The 16107-nt window shown below is 37.4% G+C and overlaps 2 protein-coding genes across 18 annotated transcripts in view; both read right to left on the bottom strand.

The window, feature by feature from the left end:
* LOC137236610 (activating signal cointegrator 1 complex subunit 3-like) overlaps nucleotides 1-16107 on the bottom strand; it is a 246448-nt gene that overhangs the window by 180074 nt on the left and 50267 nt on the right. The window contains exon 3 of one of the 4 annotated variants that reach the window (XR_010948519.1): nucleotides 7477-8770. The exons of the other annotated variants lie outside the window; for them this stretch is intronic. The gene's annotated coding sequence lies outside the window, so the exon portion shown is untranslated. Of the gene's footprint in view, nucleotides 1-7476; nucleotides 8771-16107 lie in introns of those variants that run through there. 4 annotated transcript variants of the gene reach the window in all.
* The window catches only part of gpp (grappa), a 276164-nt gene that overhangs the window by 214551 nt on the left and 45506 nt on the right, over nucleotides 1-16107 (bottom strand). The window lies entirely within an intron of this gene.

Here is a 16107-nt window from a genome sequence, read left to right as displayed (position 1 = left end):
TATTTTAAAAGGGAGTAATCCTTAGTTCCATAGGTGGACGCCGTTTCGAGATATCGCCATAAAGGTGGAGCAGGGGTGACCCTAGAATTTGTTTGTACAATATGGGTATCAAAAGAAAGGTGTTAGTGAGTTTTTTAAAAGGGAGTAATCCTTAGTTCTATAGGTGGACGCCGTTTCGAGATATCGCCATAAAGGTGGGCCAGGGGTGACTCTAGAATTCCTTTGTGCAATATGGGTATCAAACGAAAGGAGTTAATGAGTATTTTAAAAGGGAGTGGGCCTTAGTTCTATAGGTGCACGCCGTTTCGAAATATCGCCACAAAGGTGGACCAGGGGTGACTCTGGAATGTGTTTGTACGATATGGGTATCAAATTAAAGGTATTAATGAGGGTTTTAAAAGGGAGTGGTGGTTGATGTATAGGTGGTCGCATTTTCGAGATATCGCCATAAAGGTGGACCAGGGGTGACCCTAGAATTTGTTTGTACAATATGGGTATCAAAAGAAAGGTTTTAATGAGTATTTTAAAAGGGAGTAATCCTTAGTTCCATAGGTGGACGCCGTTTCGAGATATCGCCATAAAGGTGGAGCAGGGGTGACCCTAGAATTTGTTTGTACAATATGGGTATCAAAAGAAAGGTGTTAGTGAGTTTTTTAAAAGGGAGTAATCCTTAGTTCTATAGGTGGACGCCGTTTCGAGATATCGCCATAAAGGTGGGCCAGGGGTGACTCTAGAATTCCTTTGTGCAATATGGGTATCAAACGAAAGGAGTTAATGAGTATTTTAAAAGGGAGTGGGCCTTAGTTCTATAGGTGGACGCCGTTTCGAAATATCGCCACAAAGGTGGACCAGGGGTGACTCTGGAATGTGTTTGTACGATATGGGTATCAAATTAAAGGTATTAATGAGGGTTTTAAAAGGGAGTGGTGGTTGATGTATAGGTGGTCGCATTTTCGAGATATCGCCATAAAGGTGGACCAGGGGTGACCCTAGAATTTGTTTGTACAATATGGGTATCAAAAGAAAGGTTTTAATGAGTATTTTAAAAGGGAGTAATCCTTAGTTCCATAGGTGGACGCCGTTTCGAGATATCGCCATAAAGGTGGAGCAGGGGTGACCCTAGAATTTGTTTGTACAATATGGGTATCAAAAGAAAGGTGTTAGTGAGTTTTTTAAAAGGGAGTAATCCTTAGTTCTATAGGTGGACGCCGTTTCGAGATATCGCCATAAAGGTGGGCCAGGGGTGACTCTAGAATTCCTTTGTGCAATATGGGTATCAAACGAAAGGAGTTAATGAGTATTTTAAAAGGGAGTTGGCCTTAGTTCTATAGGTGGACGCCTTTTCGAGGTATCGCAATAAAGGTGGACCAGGGGTGACTCTAGACTTTGTTTGTGCGATATGGGTATCAAATGAAAGGTGTTAATGAGTATTTTTAAAAGGGAGTGGGCCTTCGTTCTATAGGTGTTCGCCTTTTCGAGATATCGCCATAAAGGTGGACCAGGGGTGACTTTAGAATATGTTTGTACGATATGGGTATCAAATGAAAGGTGTTAATGAGTATTTTAAAAGAGCGTGGGGCTTAGTTCTATAGGTGGACGCCTTTTCGAGATATCGCCATAAAGGTGGACCAGGGGTGACTCTAGAATGAGTTTGTACGATATGGGTATCAAATTAAAGGTATTAATGAGAGTTTTAAAAGGGAGTGGTGGTAGTTGTATATGTGAAGGCGTTTTCCAGATATCGACCATAATGTGGACCAGGGTGATCCAGAACATTATCTGTTGGATACCGCTAATTTATTTATATATGTAATACCTGCCAAGATTTTAAGGGTTTTTTATTTCGCCCTGCAGAACTTTTTCATTTTCTTCTACTTAATATGGTAGGTGTCACAACCATTTTATAAAGTTTTTTCTAAAGTTATATTTCGCGTCAATAAAACAATCCAATTACCTTACCATTTTTCATCCCTTTTTTCGTATTTGGTATAGAATTATGGCATTTTTTTCATTTTTCGTAATTTTCGATAACAAAAAAGTGGGCGTGGTCATAGTCGGATTTCGTTCATTTTTCATACGAAGATAAAGTGAGTTCAAGTAAGCACGTGAACTAAGTTCATTAAAGATATGTCGATTTTTGCTGAAGTTATCGTGTTAACGGCCATGCGGAAGGACAGACGGACGACTGTGTATAAAAACTGGGCGTGGCATCAACCGATTCCGCCCAGTTTCACAGAAAACAGTTAACGTCATAAGATCTATGCCCCTACCAAATTTCAAAAGGATTGGTTAATTTTTGTTCGACTTATGGCGTTAAAAGTATCCTAGACAAATTAAATGAAAAAGGGCGGAGCCACGCCCATTTTGAAATTTTCTTTTATTTTTGTATTTTGTTGCACCACATCATTACTGGAGTTGAATGTTGACATAATTTACTTATATACTGTAAAGATATTAAATTTTTTGTTAAAATTTTACTTTAAAAAAAATTTTTTTTTTTAAGTGGGCGTGGTCCTTCTCCGATTTTGCTAATTTTTATTAAGCGTACATATAGTAATAGGAGTAACGTTCCTGCCAAATTTCATTATGATATCTTCAACGACTGCCAAATTACAGCTTGCAAAACTTTTAAATTACCTTCTTTTAAAAGTGGGCGGTGCCACGCTCATTGTCCAAAATTTTACTAATTTTCTATTTTGCGTCATAAGTTCAACTCATCTACCAAGTTTCGTCGCTTTATCTGTCTTTTGTAATGAATTATCGCCCTTTTTCGGTTTTTCGAAATTTTCGATATCGAAAAAGTGGGCGTGGTTATAGTCCGATTTCGTTCATTTTAAATAGCAATCTGAGATGAGTGCTCAGGAACCTACATACCAAATTTCATCAAGATACCTCAAAATTTACTCAAGTTATCGTGTTAACGGACGGACGGACATGGCTCAATCAAATTTTTTTTTCGATCCTGATTATTTTGATATATGGAAGTCTATATCTATCTCGATTCCTTTATATATGTACAACCAACCGTTATCCAATCAAACTTAATATACTCTGTGAGCTCTGCTCAACTGAGTATAAAAATAAATATTCCATTTAGAGCAAGGCATTTTTTGTTTGTGTATTTAAAAAACTGGGAAATTGTCGATTGACGTAAATTTTGTTGTTTATTTACAAGGAAAATATTTTGCATATGGCTCTCTAATTTTTTCACCAATTCAAAAGCAACCAGATTTTCGCTGCAAAATCTTTTCAAATTTGAAATAGCCCCCAAAGCAGTTTCGTTTGAGTTAATTGGGTTAGCTTCTTCGTGAACGCTTTCAGTATCAGTATTATCAATCGTTTCAAAACTTTCATCCATTACAACGTCCAGCTCTAACTCAGAACTCTCGGTCCATACTTTATTATCAATTGCTACGAAGTCATCGCAACTTGAGTGACTAGATTCTCCAAGGGTTTTTGATAATTCCCAAATAGAAGCAAGCGTTGCTAAGGGCAAATCATCTTCGGGCTCGAATTCAGCTGGAACATTGTTATTTTTGTCAAAACCTGCTTTCTGGAAGCAATTTTTCACGGTTTCCGGTTGAACCTTCGCCCATGATTCTTTTATAAAATGTATCGCTTCTAAAACATTTATATTTTTGTTTGGCGAACCTGTCTCCATGCTAACCAAGATATTTTTTACTTGAAACTTTCGATAATGAATTTTAAAATTTTGGATAATTGCTTGATCCAAAGGTTGGCAAACTGACGTCGTGTTACTGGGAAGAAAAATGACCTTAACATTTTTCAAACTCATATCACGTGGATGAGATGCCGCGTTATCAAGAAATAATAGTACTTTCCTATTTTGCAACTCCATTTTTTTGTTAAAATCTGTCAACCACTGTGACATCACCTCACGGGTCATCCATGCCTTCTTATTTGAATACCAATGTACTGGCAGATTTTTAATATCAATTGATGCAAACGCTCTCGGCCGTGCAGCTTTCCCAATAACAAGTGGTGTTTCTTTCTCTCCTGCCATATTGGCACAAAATAGGACAGTCAGACGCTCTTTCGAAAGTTTGCCTCCTCGACATACCTCACTTTTTAGAGCCAAAGTTTTGTTTGGCAAAGCTCTAAAGAAAAGGCCTGTCTCATCTGCGTTAAAAATATCCCTGGGGCCATATCCAATTAGCATTGATGGTAGTTTTTCCAAAAATTGCTTGACATCTTGCATATCAACAGCAGCACTTTCACCACAAATGTACCGAAAAGTTATGTTATGTCTGGTTCGCCATTTTTGTAACCAGCCGTTAGAGGCTTCAAAATTATAGACACCCTGTTTTAAAGCGATATCCCTAGCCTTTTCCTGAATTATTGGCCCGGATATTGGAACATTTTGACTTCGGGCCCTACAAAACCACTCGTAACACACCTCGTCAATTTTTTTTCCATCTACTTTCATAAACGACCTCCTACTTTGAATATTGCTTCCATCCATCCATTTTGCTCGGATATCTTCTTTATTTTTAACGATGTGCGCAGCCTGGGTTTTTCCAATTTTGAACCTTAAAACAGATAATATAAGGACTCTGTACATAATTAAGTCGATTTTCTTTTTCATTGAAAATTGTTTTTTCACTCCGAATATAAATTTGAACGATGTTTTTTTTAGTAAAACTTACCTTTTGGCTAATGCTTGTGCGGACAAATGGTTTTCTTCACTAGCGTTTATGATTGCAATTTTTTCTTTCAAACTCACATTCGACCGCGACATTGTTTTACGTCTTTTCACTTTCACTGAACACACTTAACTGAGCAAACCAAACTAAGCATGCGCCTTAAAAAATATTTTCAACAAACACGGGAATCCCCTATTTTTATTTACTCACATCGTATGTGTGTACACAACCACTAACACGTTTTTTTAAATTCAGTATAATTGTAACGAACGTTTTGCATTGTTATCTATGTAAAGTTTTGTCCGCTCAAGGGGAGTTCGCGTCCGCTCAAGAGAGGTTTTTCTCTGATTTGTTATGAAAGAAATCTTTTTGTCCGTTGACAAGAGGTTCGCGTCCGCTTAATAGAGGTTTTTGGTCTAATTTTATGACAAATGACTGTCCGTGTCCGGCCAAGAGAGCGTCCGGATAAGAGAGGGGCATTTGTTCTGAAGAATGCACTTAAAACTTGGTGTATGAAAAAATGTCCGCCCAAGGGAAGTGTCCGGTTATTAGATGTGTCCGTGAGGAGAGGTTTCTCTGTATACTACATATATACACAAAGCCCCCCCCCCCTATTTTATGTATTTTCTATATACCTATGTACCTATGTATGAATGTTTGTTATTTGGGTGTGCCTGCTGCCGCTGTCTAACTCCAGAACACCACCAAAGCATTTACAGCAAATTAAATTGAAGGCAAAGTAAGAAAATTATGCTTTAATTTTAGGGCATTTGAGTCGTACATTATTTTGAATGTTATTTTCTTGTTTTTGTTATTTATGTACATAAATTGTAATTTGTTTTGCTGACTTTATTTTTAAAGAAGTAAATTACGTAAATTAGTTAAATTTAGGTCTCCGACAATTTTGATTCAATTTTGTGCAAAAGTGGATAATTTAATCAATTACTGAGCATATTTGGGTTAATATAAATGAAGGGAGCAAATATGTATGTCGGTGAAGTTCTTGACGGTTTAATTTATAAATAACTCACTTGGGACGTCTGCCGTCATAATAAATACCTGCGAACCAAATTCAAAAGTCAAATAAAATGTCTTTAGTTGTCATTTTAGCAATGTCATGTGATTGATGTTTTCAAAATTCCCGCTGATTAAAAAAAAATAAAAAAAATAAATGTAAGGCGCGATAACCTCCGAAGAGATCTAAGGCCGAGCTTCTCTTCCAATTTGCGTCGTGCTCCTCTTGATTTTTCCCTACAAATTGGCCGGACGGGACCTACATGTTTTATGCCGACTCCGAACGGCATCTGCAAGGCAGATGAGTTTTCACTGAGAGCTTTTCATGGCAGAAATACAATCGGAGCGCTTGCCAGACACTGCCGAGGGGCGACCCCGCTTAGAAAAATTTTCTTCTAATTGAAAAATCTTATTTCTAAAATTTTGATGTTGCTTTGCCCGGGAGTTGAACCCAGGGCATACGGTGTGATAGGCGGAGCACGCTACCATCACACCACGGTGGCCGCCCGCTGATTAGATATCAAACTTATAAGTTCAATTTAGTATAGAAGCAGTCGTCATATCTGTAATTGAACTTGTTTCGTTTTATGTGGTTCAGCGCTATGAGAACTTGCCATTTGAAAAGCATGTTGACTTTTTAAATTTTATACCTTAGCTATACCAAAATTCACATACAAATGTATATGTATGAGGTTATCAGAGGCGTAACAGATTTTGGATTCAGACTTTGAAGTGATTAACGATATGGTGCCACCTACTGATTATCCCATAACTGGAGGAGACGGATTAAGCGCTCTCCTGCTATTTTTGTCTCACAATTTGTTGCTACGAAAGTTAGCTTCGCTTGGATTTCACTCCACGTTCCTCAATTGGTTGTGTTCCTACCTGATGAATAGATGCTTTGTGGTATCAATCGAGGGCGTATCCTCCAAGCTTTTTACTGCCACCTATGGCGTACAACAATGGAGTATCATAGGTCCTCTTCTTTTCATTTTGTTTATTAATGATATTTGCAATTGTTTCACCTCGTCAGAGTTATTACTCTATGCTGATGACCTAAAAGTCTACTCAATAATTAAAACGATTGAAGATGCACATTGTCTACAAGAAGAAATAAAAAGATTGAGACTCTGGTGCCGTGGCTCGCATCTATTTCTTAATCTTAACAAGTGCTATCATATTACGTTCGCAAAAATCCACAGTGCCTTACCAGCGACATACTGTATCTCAGGTGCTCCACTTCAATCCCTACTTGAGATCAAGGACCTTGGGGTCATCTTTGACTCCTCGTTCTCGTACAACAATCATATTAATTACATTATCGCTAGTGCGTATGCCTCTCTCTGTTACCTAAGGCGTAACAGCATAAATTCTTCAGATCCATATACCCAGAAATTGCTTTACTCATCGTTTGTACGCTCCAAACTTGAATATGCGGCCTTTATTTGGAGGCCGTACCATAAGTTTGCAATTGACAGGATTGGACGAGTGTAGTTATTGAAACCACGTTTTTATTTTATAGTAAAACTTTAAATTATATTTTTTAAAAACGCCTAAAAGTATGCGTCAAATTCTTTCTTTATTTTTCACAACAATGAAAATTTTTTGAAAATTCAAAATCAATATTGAAACTTAAAATATTGATAATACATTTAAAAATTACAAAGTTCAAAGTAACTAAAATACAAAGTTAAATAAAAATAATAACGAGATAAAAACGTGTACAAAAGGTTTTTCTCAACTTTTGAATTAGATCTCTATAATTCTCCGGCCCAATCCCTCCCTATCCCTCCCGCCTGCTGCTTATTAATTTACAACCCCTAGTAATTAGAAGAGCGGCGCTTTCTTTGTCTCTGATTTTCAGAATTATTAATGGTGACATTGATTGTCCCTCCTTGCTGCACTCTATTAACTTTCTTATACCAACTAGGTCTCTACGTTTTTATTATCCATTTTATATTAGTCTACCAACTATGCGTGAAATGCTCCTATATTGCGTACTCCGCGCGAGTTCAATGAGTTCTCTAATTCAATTATGCTTGATTTTTCTTTTTCTAAATCTATTTTCCTTAACTTAACTCTGTTTTGTAGTAATGTTGTTTTAGTCAGTAAGAACCGCTGTTGCATTTGACTTTTCGAAATAAATAAACTTCTATGCTGTAGGGCTTACAATGGATAATGTTGAAATGGGGATTCGAAAGATAAAAATGTCATCACAGACCGACTTGGATGGCTTGTCAGCTCACCTTTTCACTACTTTTCTGCTCTTAGTCTCTCTCTAGTTCTTTTTACTTAATTCCTTATACAAGGAGAGTTCATTAACGCATGGAAAATTGCGTTCGTTACGAATATTTTCGAAAATGGCAATAAGAATAATATAGCAAATTATAGACCAATCTCTAAAATTAAACAAAAAAAAATCTTCTCAATAAATCGTCTTATATCTGTTTCAGTATGGTTTTATGTCTGCGCTTTTATCTAAGAATAGAGCATAGCTGCTTCTACAAACCGGGGTCAGGTAGTTGCCATGTACCCCGACTACTTTATTGTCGAAGTTACATAGTTTTGGTTTCCACTCCGTATTTTTAAGGTGGATTACTTGATATCTCACTAACCGAATTTGTACCGTTGTGGTTGATGGCGTATCCTCATATTCCTTCCTTGCAACTTCAGGTGTTCCACAGTGAATCATACTGGGGGCGATACTTTTTGTGATTTTCAACAATGATTATATCCAGATGTTTTGAATGTTCTGTTCACAATTTCCTTTCTATGCCGATAATATGACAGATTTTTACAAAAATTTAGCCCCCTCAGTCCAGTTTTCATAGACTCGGAGTTAGGACGAACTAAAGGCGAACTTGGGCTCACGAAAGGTCTTACTCAAGTTCCGTGACAACGTTTATGTAAACTTTTCAGATTAAGTTTTGTATTTCGATATTTTTGTTCTAATATATTAAATACATATGTCTTACATTTTACAAAAGCTTCAAGATCGTTAAATTGGAGAAAAACCAAAGCATTTCTTTTCCTCCTACGCGTTTCGGTACTATTCGCACCATCTTCGGGGAGTCTACTGTATTTGCTAAAACCTAGATAACAAAATAATGTACTTACAAATAAAAGTAATGGCATAATAATGGTGATTTCACAGAAGTACATACCTGAAATGAAAAAGGCAAAAATTCGAAATAGGGATTATTCATTGATTGGTATGATGAAAGTAAGAATTAGAGTTCCACGGACTTTGTGTTGCAAGACCGCATCTAAATCATTTGTCAAGGCCAACGTCTTGGCAAATATTCTATGTAAATCGAATCTTAGGCTCACAACATGGATTTTTTCTCAAGAAATACTATAAAGGTGGCCAGAGTATCAACGCGACCTATTTGGGTCATGCTTCAGTTGTGTGGAGTTCACTTTATCAGATTGAAAACCTATTCTATCTAGTCTATGAGAGCATAAATCACGTCACGTCTAGTATAGACTATGGCTGGTACTGATCTCTGAAGTTACTCAAACTGCAGCTGCAGATTGTTCGCAATGTCATTAATCTTTCATACTTCTGAAAACTTTATTTTTTATTTTTAGTTGGAGCTCAGTTGTTTATTACTAAATCCACATTGAAATTTTGACCTTCAATAAGATCAAGTTTCATCATTCATAACAAAGTACCCGTTGAATTTGGCATGAAGATATTATCTTACAGTAAGCGTGCACAAATCTTTATCTAGCTATAGCATTTTTTTACGGCACGATATGACTTTAAACTCTACTTTTGAAATTATGCATTTTCAGGCAATGCCATTGTCAGATCAATGGGGGTTGTTTTCAAAGGCGCGCAGTACACAAAGCCAAGGCTGATTACGTGTACCAATTTTCCAATAATTTCTTTCAGCTCTGCTTTTATGTAGGAAATTTTGGGCGCTCATACATCAATAATAACAAATACTTCGTGAAATCGCAAACATCTGTATCCTCAAATATAATTGACAGTGTCTACTTCATCACTTCAGTTTTTGATTTGCAAACACGCTGATTGAAGGTACTCTTTAAGAAAGGAATGGGGGGTACCCTTTAAGAAAGGAATGAGGGGAGTGTATTGACAAGTGGTACGACTGTAAGAATCTACTTTTACGTTGCAAAATTTTAAACGGAAAGTTGAATAGAGTTATAGTGGCAGCTAAGATGGCCACAGAAGGCCTTCATGCTGGATATGCACGAAGTAACAGTAGTTATACAGCCCTCTTTTGTTTATCCCACTATTACAGCAATGCTCTTTTTTATGGATCAACCAAGATGACATCGTAGTTTTAAGGGCCCTAGTGACAAACATTTCAAAAATGCCCTATCTCAGAAAACTTTTGAAAAACGCCCAATTTCAGAAGTGGTTTTAAGTGCGCCCGACCTAAGAATTTTATTCAAAAACGCCCTATCTATGCACAGGGTTTTGATGTAACAAAATAGATGGCATTTTCTTCAACCGAATTCTGATATTGGGTTTTTTGAAATAAAAATTATTTTGAAATAGGAAAGGTAGCCGAGGAAATATGTTATTCCACGCAGCAGTCTCTAGCCCCGTTAAGCACGAACATCTTTTGTATTCTTCGAAATTTATTCTAATTTGTTATCGAAAATAAGAGATGACTGTTGCACTTTTGTTTTAAGAGTGTCAAAATTGGCTTAAAGGTTCCACTTGTATCGTCTGCTTAGGCGAACATATCCATAGCAACTATTTTCTATCCTTGAGACCCATTTTGAGTCATGCTTCAGTTGTTTGCAGTTCACTTTATCAGATTGAAAATCTATTCTCGCTCCTAGCGTCGAAGAACATATGTTCTCGGAATAAATCTTCCTTCCGTACTCGAGTCGTTTTAAATATAACAACCTCCTACTTTATAAAGGGGAAGAAAAGTGTTCGGTGTATTTTATGATTCATTGTGAAAGCCTTTTTTGCCTAGCGCGATTATGCTTAACTTCCCTTTGAGCCAGTCAAAACAGTTTTAGTCATTCATATGTAGTTAAATTTTAAAGCGCACGAACCATTCCGCAATTTGTGTCAGGACTTCAATAACCACAGCAAAGGTTTTGATGCCCAGCTTTTTACCAGAATTTCATTCAAGCATGTATTGGTAGCATAATTACGGCTTTTGGCCGAAAATCAATCTATTGAAAAAAGTTCACCAACAGAACGTTGTTCCACTAAGACGAAGAGTGTGTAATGTCTTATGAAATGTAATGACAAGGTCATCTTCTGGGGGGTTAGATGTTCTAATTCCCAAAATAGAACTCTTTATTTCAAAAAAAAAAACTTCTTTAATTTACAATAATATGTACTATATCCCATCTTTTGTTATTCTTGAATTTAAAACTCTGTTCTGACGTTGCACGTAAATTGTGGAATTTTTACGCGTTCCGTCACATTACTGGCAAAGACATTTTAGTATTATTTATGAGTTTTGTCACACATAAAAAAGGCATCCAGTTAACCACCCATCGCCCTCTCACAGACCAAAATTGGCACACTCTACATCACGCACATTCTCCGAAACATAAGAGAGGATGAAAATATTTGCACGCATACAGAAAGAGTACGAACAAATAACGAGGAAAGACGTAGAATCTTCTCGTCTAATAAAAATACTTGATTAAATTGCTCCAAAAAAAGAAGTTTATTACTTTCACGTCTCTATTTTTTCTAAGTATGTAACCAAAATATTGCCCTCCTTCCAGTGAGATTGTATGTAAATGTCTGCACAACTTGCACCAAATCAACACCACACCTTAACTACAATAAAAACCCTTACAGAACTATGTGATGGTTCTCCTTCCCCAACTTACCTAAAAGAACAAATGCTTATCAGTCACCTACTGGCAGCGCTTGAAAAGGGAAACCGAAAAGCAGTCAAGCGGCAAGTAAAAATATAGTCAACTGATAGTTTGTGTCAGATAGAAGCAAAAAAAAAAATAAAAAATAGGTAAGTGTGAGTGCGAGAGCGAAATCGAGCTTCATAAAAAGAGTGTGAGGTATATATCGACCCATGTCATAGCCATATTTTTTTGGGTGGTGTGTAGTGGGTGGGTGGGTGCGTCCTTACTACAAACATTCCTACTCACATGCCTATAAAGTAGCATAAAGTAGTGTGTGAAGAAGAATTAGAGCAACGCAATAAAAGACGTAACTCTACACTAGCAGACCTACCATAAATGAATATATACATTGGTGGCGAAAATACTCGTACTCGAAGCGAAATAAGATTCTTTCATGCGTAATGGGCCTAGGCCTGAAAGGAAGGTAAAGCTAAAATCGGTGCGGTTTTGTGAAAAAACCTATTCGATCAGTTATTGACTTAGCAGTAAACCTAATCCATCATCTCGGTACCAGAGAATTAAACTATTGATGCCGTGTTGTGAAGTAGGAGGACGAGCTGTGTTTGCTGCAGGCGAGAACCTGAGTATGCTTATATACTCTTTGCGTGTGTCGGTCTATGGAGGAAGTTCAGGATAACAGCATCCAGATCAACGAGGGCGCAGAGAACGTGCTGTAGTACCCAGAGTTAGAGAATTTGTCAGAAAACATGGACCGTATAATATGGAAAGGGATCTCGAAATCTATGATTATTGGGGCAAGGGAAAGAAGTAGGAATCCATCAAAAGTACACTAATAAAGAACACTAATACATCTCTGTTCACATTTTAAAAACGACATGTTAAAGTAGCTAATTGTCCGAACACAAGCACCTTTGCTATACGTCATAATTTTTGAGAACCCTCAACTGAAACTTTATATACATTCCGGCAATCCTCATGAACTTAATATTTTTGTCACAGCTGTTTGTATATATGAATGAGGTTTTATCGTGTGTGCAAGAGCGGTCGACTGTGAAAATATGCGGCATTTACTTTAGCCTCGAAATCTCAGCTACAAGCCCCCACATTCTACACCTTCATGCCACCTTTCCGTACCACCAACCAACTTACAGCCCCTACTGTCTTTTTTCGTAATTGTTTGCCCTCATTTCTTCACACACAAAACTTCAACTACACTTGCGTTTTAAATATTTGCATAGCGAGAAGTAGAGCATTACAGATGCACATACTTTTTAAATGGAAAGGTAAGATAAGAGAAATTTGCTTTTAAGGAGGGGGGGGGGGGGGGGGGGGGGGGGTCGACGGCCCTGCAGAAGTATGGCGCGTGAATGTGCAAAAAGCTGAATTTTGAGCTGAACGAAAACCAGCGAGGCTTTTTGTTGTCATGCCCGCTGCTCACTCACTCTCTTCCTCCTTCAGCTCGCTGCATCATCTAACAACGGGGCCATTGCTGCTGTATGTCGGCGCTGTGCATTAAATTACACATTAATGTGTTTTTTTTTTTTCAAGTCCCTCTCAAAAAGTGTTCTTCTTCAAGCACCCCGCGCACCTGTGCATATAATCTACATGCTACATGCCATTTTATATTTGCATTCCAAAGGTACTTGCAGCAGCTCATCTCCCTCAACTATTACTTTTTTTTCTGTTTGGTTTTTATTTTTATTTTTTTCTTTTTTGTTTCATTGCGGCTTTTTATTCGCTCATTATTTTGCATCTCGAATCTTTCTTATTTTACTGAATTTTGTTTTGGTTACTTTTGTGCGAACTTTTACTAACTTCACTAATACTAACGTCATTCTTTTTTGTAGTATTATCCGCAGTCATTCAGTCAGTAACATCATTCGCGCATTCACATTTCTTTCGTATTATTATTCGAATTGTACTGTAAATTGAATTGAGGACACGAGATTTTTTTTTATTTTCTTTTTTGCTGATTAAAGTGCAAAGTTGATTTTTTTAGTGATAACTTTTTATATACCAGCCGAGATCGAACTATGTGTTCTCTCAACTACCGTTTCGACAACGATATTCCAGCGATTTCTTCAAAAAATTTCTATATCAGGATTTGGACGAAGAGCGTCCAATTTTAGACCATTTTGCAAAGGCTTCTTCTTGTCTCTAAGTTTTTTTTTTTTTGTAGCGCCTATTCTCAAAACAAGAATTTGAAAAAAGCCATTATCAGCATTAATTCAACACATTTTGAGCTGAGATAGATAGGTTATTTTTGGACTGAAATTCTGAGCTGTGAGTTTCCAATTCTGAGATAAGGCTTATTTAAAATAAATCTAAGAATTGGTTCTTCAAACAGATTCTTATCTATTACGTGTGGCGTAGCCTTGTACCAATTTCAAATACAAAGCTATGGAGAACATTGCGTGTCCGAACAAAACATGGGAGGCAGTATGAAACTTTTTATTTTTACGAAATTTTATACTTCTATGAAACTTTATACATCTATGAAACTTTGTACTTCCATGAAACTTTGTACTTTTATGAAAATTCATACTTCTATGAAACTTTATACTTCTATGAAACTTTGTACTTCTATGAAACTTTGTACTTTTATGCAACTTTGTACTTTTATGAAACTTTGTACTTCTATGAAACTTTGTACTTTTATGAAACTTTATACTTCTATGAAACTTTATATTTCTATGAAAATTTGTACTTCTATGAAACCTTTTACTTTTATGAAACTCATCCCTTAGTAAAGTGGCGCCCGAGCAGCATAACATTTACCTACACTGTGTGAAGTGCTAACCTGTTCCTCATGGAACTAGGGGGTGGAGGGTGGGATGGCCTAGAAAGTTCAATGTGGTTATATTAAATCGTTCCCGATGTGGTCGGGCGTCGTAATGGTGCTTGTTGCCGGAACGTACCAGATCTGTACCCGCAACGAACCATCAATATTGGTAATACTCCCCAAAACCTTCGGGAAGTGTCGTTTTGATGCGCGCATTGTCCTCTAAAGAGCTTCAGGAAAATTGTTAAGACATGACTTGGCAACAACCTATCAAAGCTGCAACCCTAATTGCACAGCGTGGTTTCGGTAGACGCGCGTGATTCTATCTGCGATTAACTATGGAACAACGAATCTATTGTTATATATTGTAACGAATTCTGGGGAATTCTGGTTATTACCCAGTTTCTGCTAACGTTCGAATCGCTAAACTGTTGATTAAATTAATCCCATATTCAGTATTGCAAACTGGTCTTTATTTAGATTAATTTGGGAGTAGTACTTCACAATTATACTTCACAACCAATAGCTTGTTTAAATCAAAATTGATTAATTATTACTCAGCTTGCGCTGCTTGTATACTCTCGGTTTCCTCGTTCACCCATTTCTCCAAAGGTCTAGTAATTTCGCGAACAGTTGTACCTCATGCTTGGTAATTGAGCTATATGCGAGTGTATGTGTGAGTAACTACTTCGGCTGATCATGTGTGTGTGTGTGAGATGAGATATCTCACTTCTCGTCGCCTTCCATGTATGTATGTTTGCAAATGATGATTGAAGTGTTCATGTACACAAGTGTGGTTTTTGTTGTTGCGAGATTATTTACTAACAGCCTAGTGATGTCAACATTCGCTTCAATATTGTCTCAAGTTTTCTGTCAAGGTAATTAGCCATCCAAGGCCAGAAGCATATAAATGTTACCTTTCTTGTTTCCCTCCTTCCGTCACCTGTGTCAGACGAAGATGGCACCCCAGACCTGTCTGTTGCTCTGTTGTCTCAACGCACAAGATATTGTTCCTTTGATGCACTAATTTAACAGTATCATCTAGAGAGTTGCTGATGGGCCCATTTTGCAACTCTAAACGGTATCAAACTCTTGCTGTACTAGGTACTTTAGTTGCGAGTGCCTGGGTAGTACCGCCTATATTTCGAACATAGATAATTCCTTAAGACCATATCAAAACGGAGGTAATCGCCTTCTACTTGGTCCGGACAATGGCGTAGTAGGTGATGCACACTTCAATACATCTGAAGCTGCGAAAGTACTTATATCGAATCCCTAACTATGCGTGAATGCCTATTCACAGAAAAACGTATTCACGGAATAGTTTTTCCAGAAATAATAGCCCCTACATCTTTAGTGCAGCTGTGGTGTGGTGGTAGCGTGACCCCGCCTACTACGATGAGGGTCCTGGGTTCAACTCCTGTGCATACTAACATCGAAAATTAAGAAACAAGTTTTTTTAATTATAAAAAGTTTTTCTCATCGGTGTCACCCCTCGGAAGTAATTTAGCGAAAACTCCGAGTGTATTTCTGCCATGAAAAGCTTCTCAGTGAAAATTCCTCTGCCGTTCGGAGTCGGCAAAAAACATGTAGGTACCGTCCAGCCAAATTGTAGGGAAAATTTAAAAAAGGAGCACTACGAAAATTGGAAGAGAAGCTTGGCCTAAATCTTCTCGGAAGTGAATTATTTAGTGCCAAAAGGGCAAAGGCGCTTCGCGGTTTTTTGCCATATAACTCCGGTTGTATACTTTGTGTAAGTCCTTGATCATATAACTGACAGCTTACACGGCGTTGGATACCACCGAAGCAGACTAA

The sequence above is a fragment of the Eurosta solidaginis genome, chromosome 1, assembly GCF_040869045.1.
Source record: "Eurosta solidaginis isolate ZX-2024a chromosome 1, ASM4086904v1, whole genome shotgun sequence".
Lineage (NCBI taxonomy): Eukaryota > Metazoa > Arthropoda > Insecta > Diptera > Tephritidae > Eurosta > Eurosta solidaginis.
The sequence above is the reverse complement of the archived record's forward strand: the minus strand, read 5'-3'. Positions and strand labels throughout refer to the sequence as shown.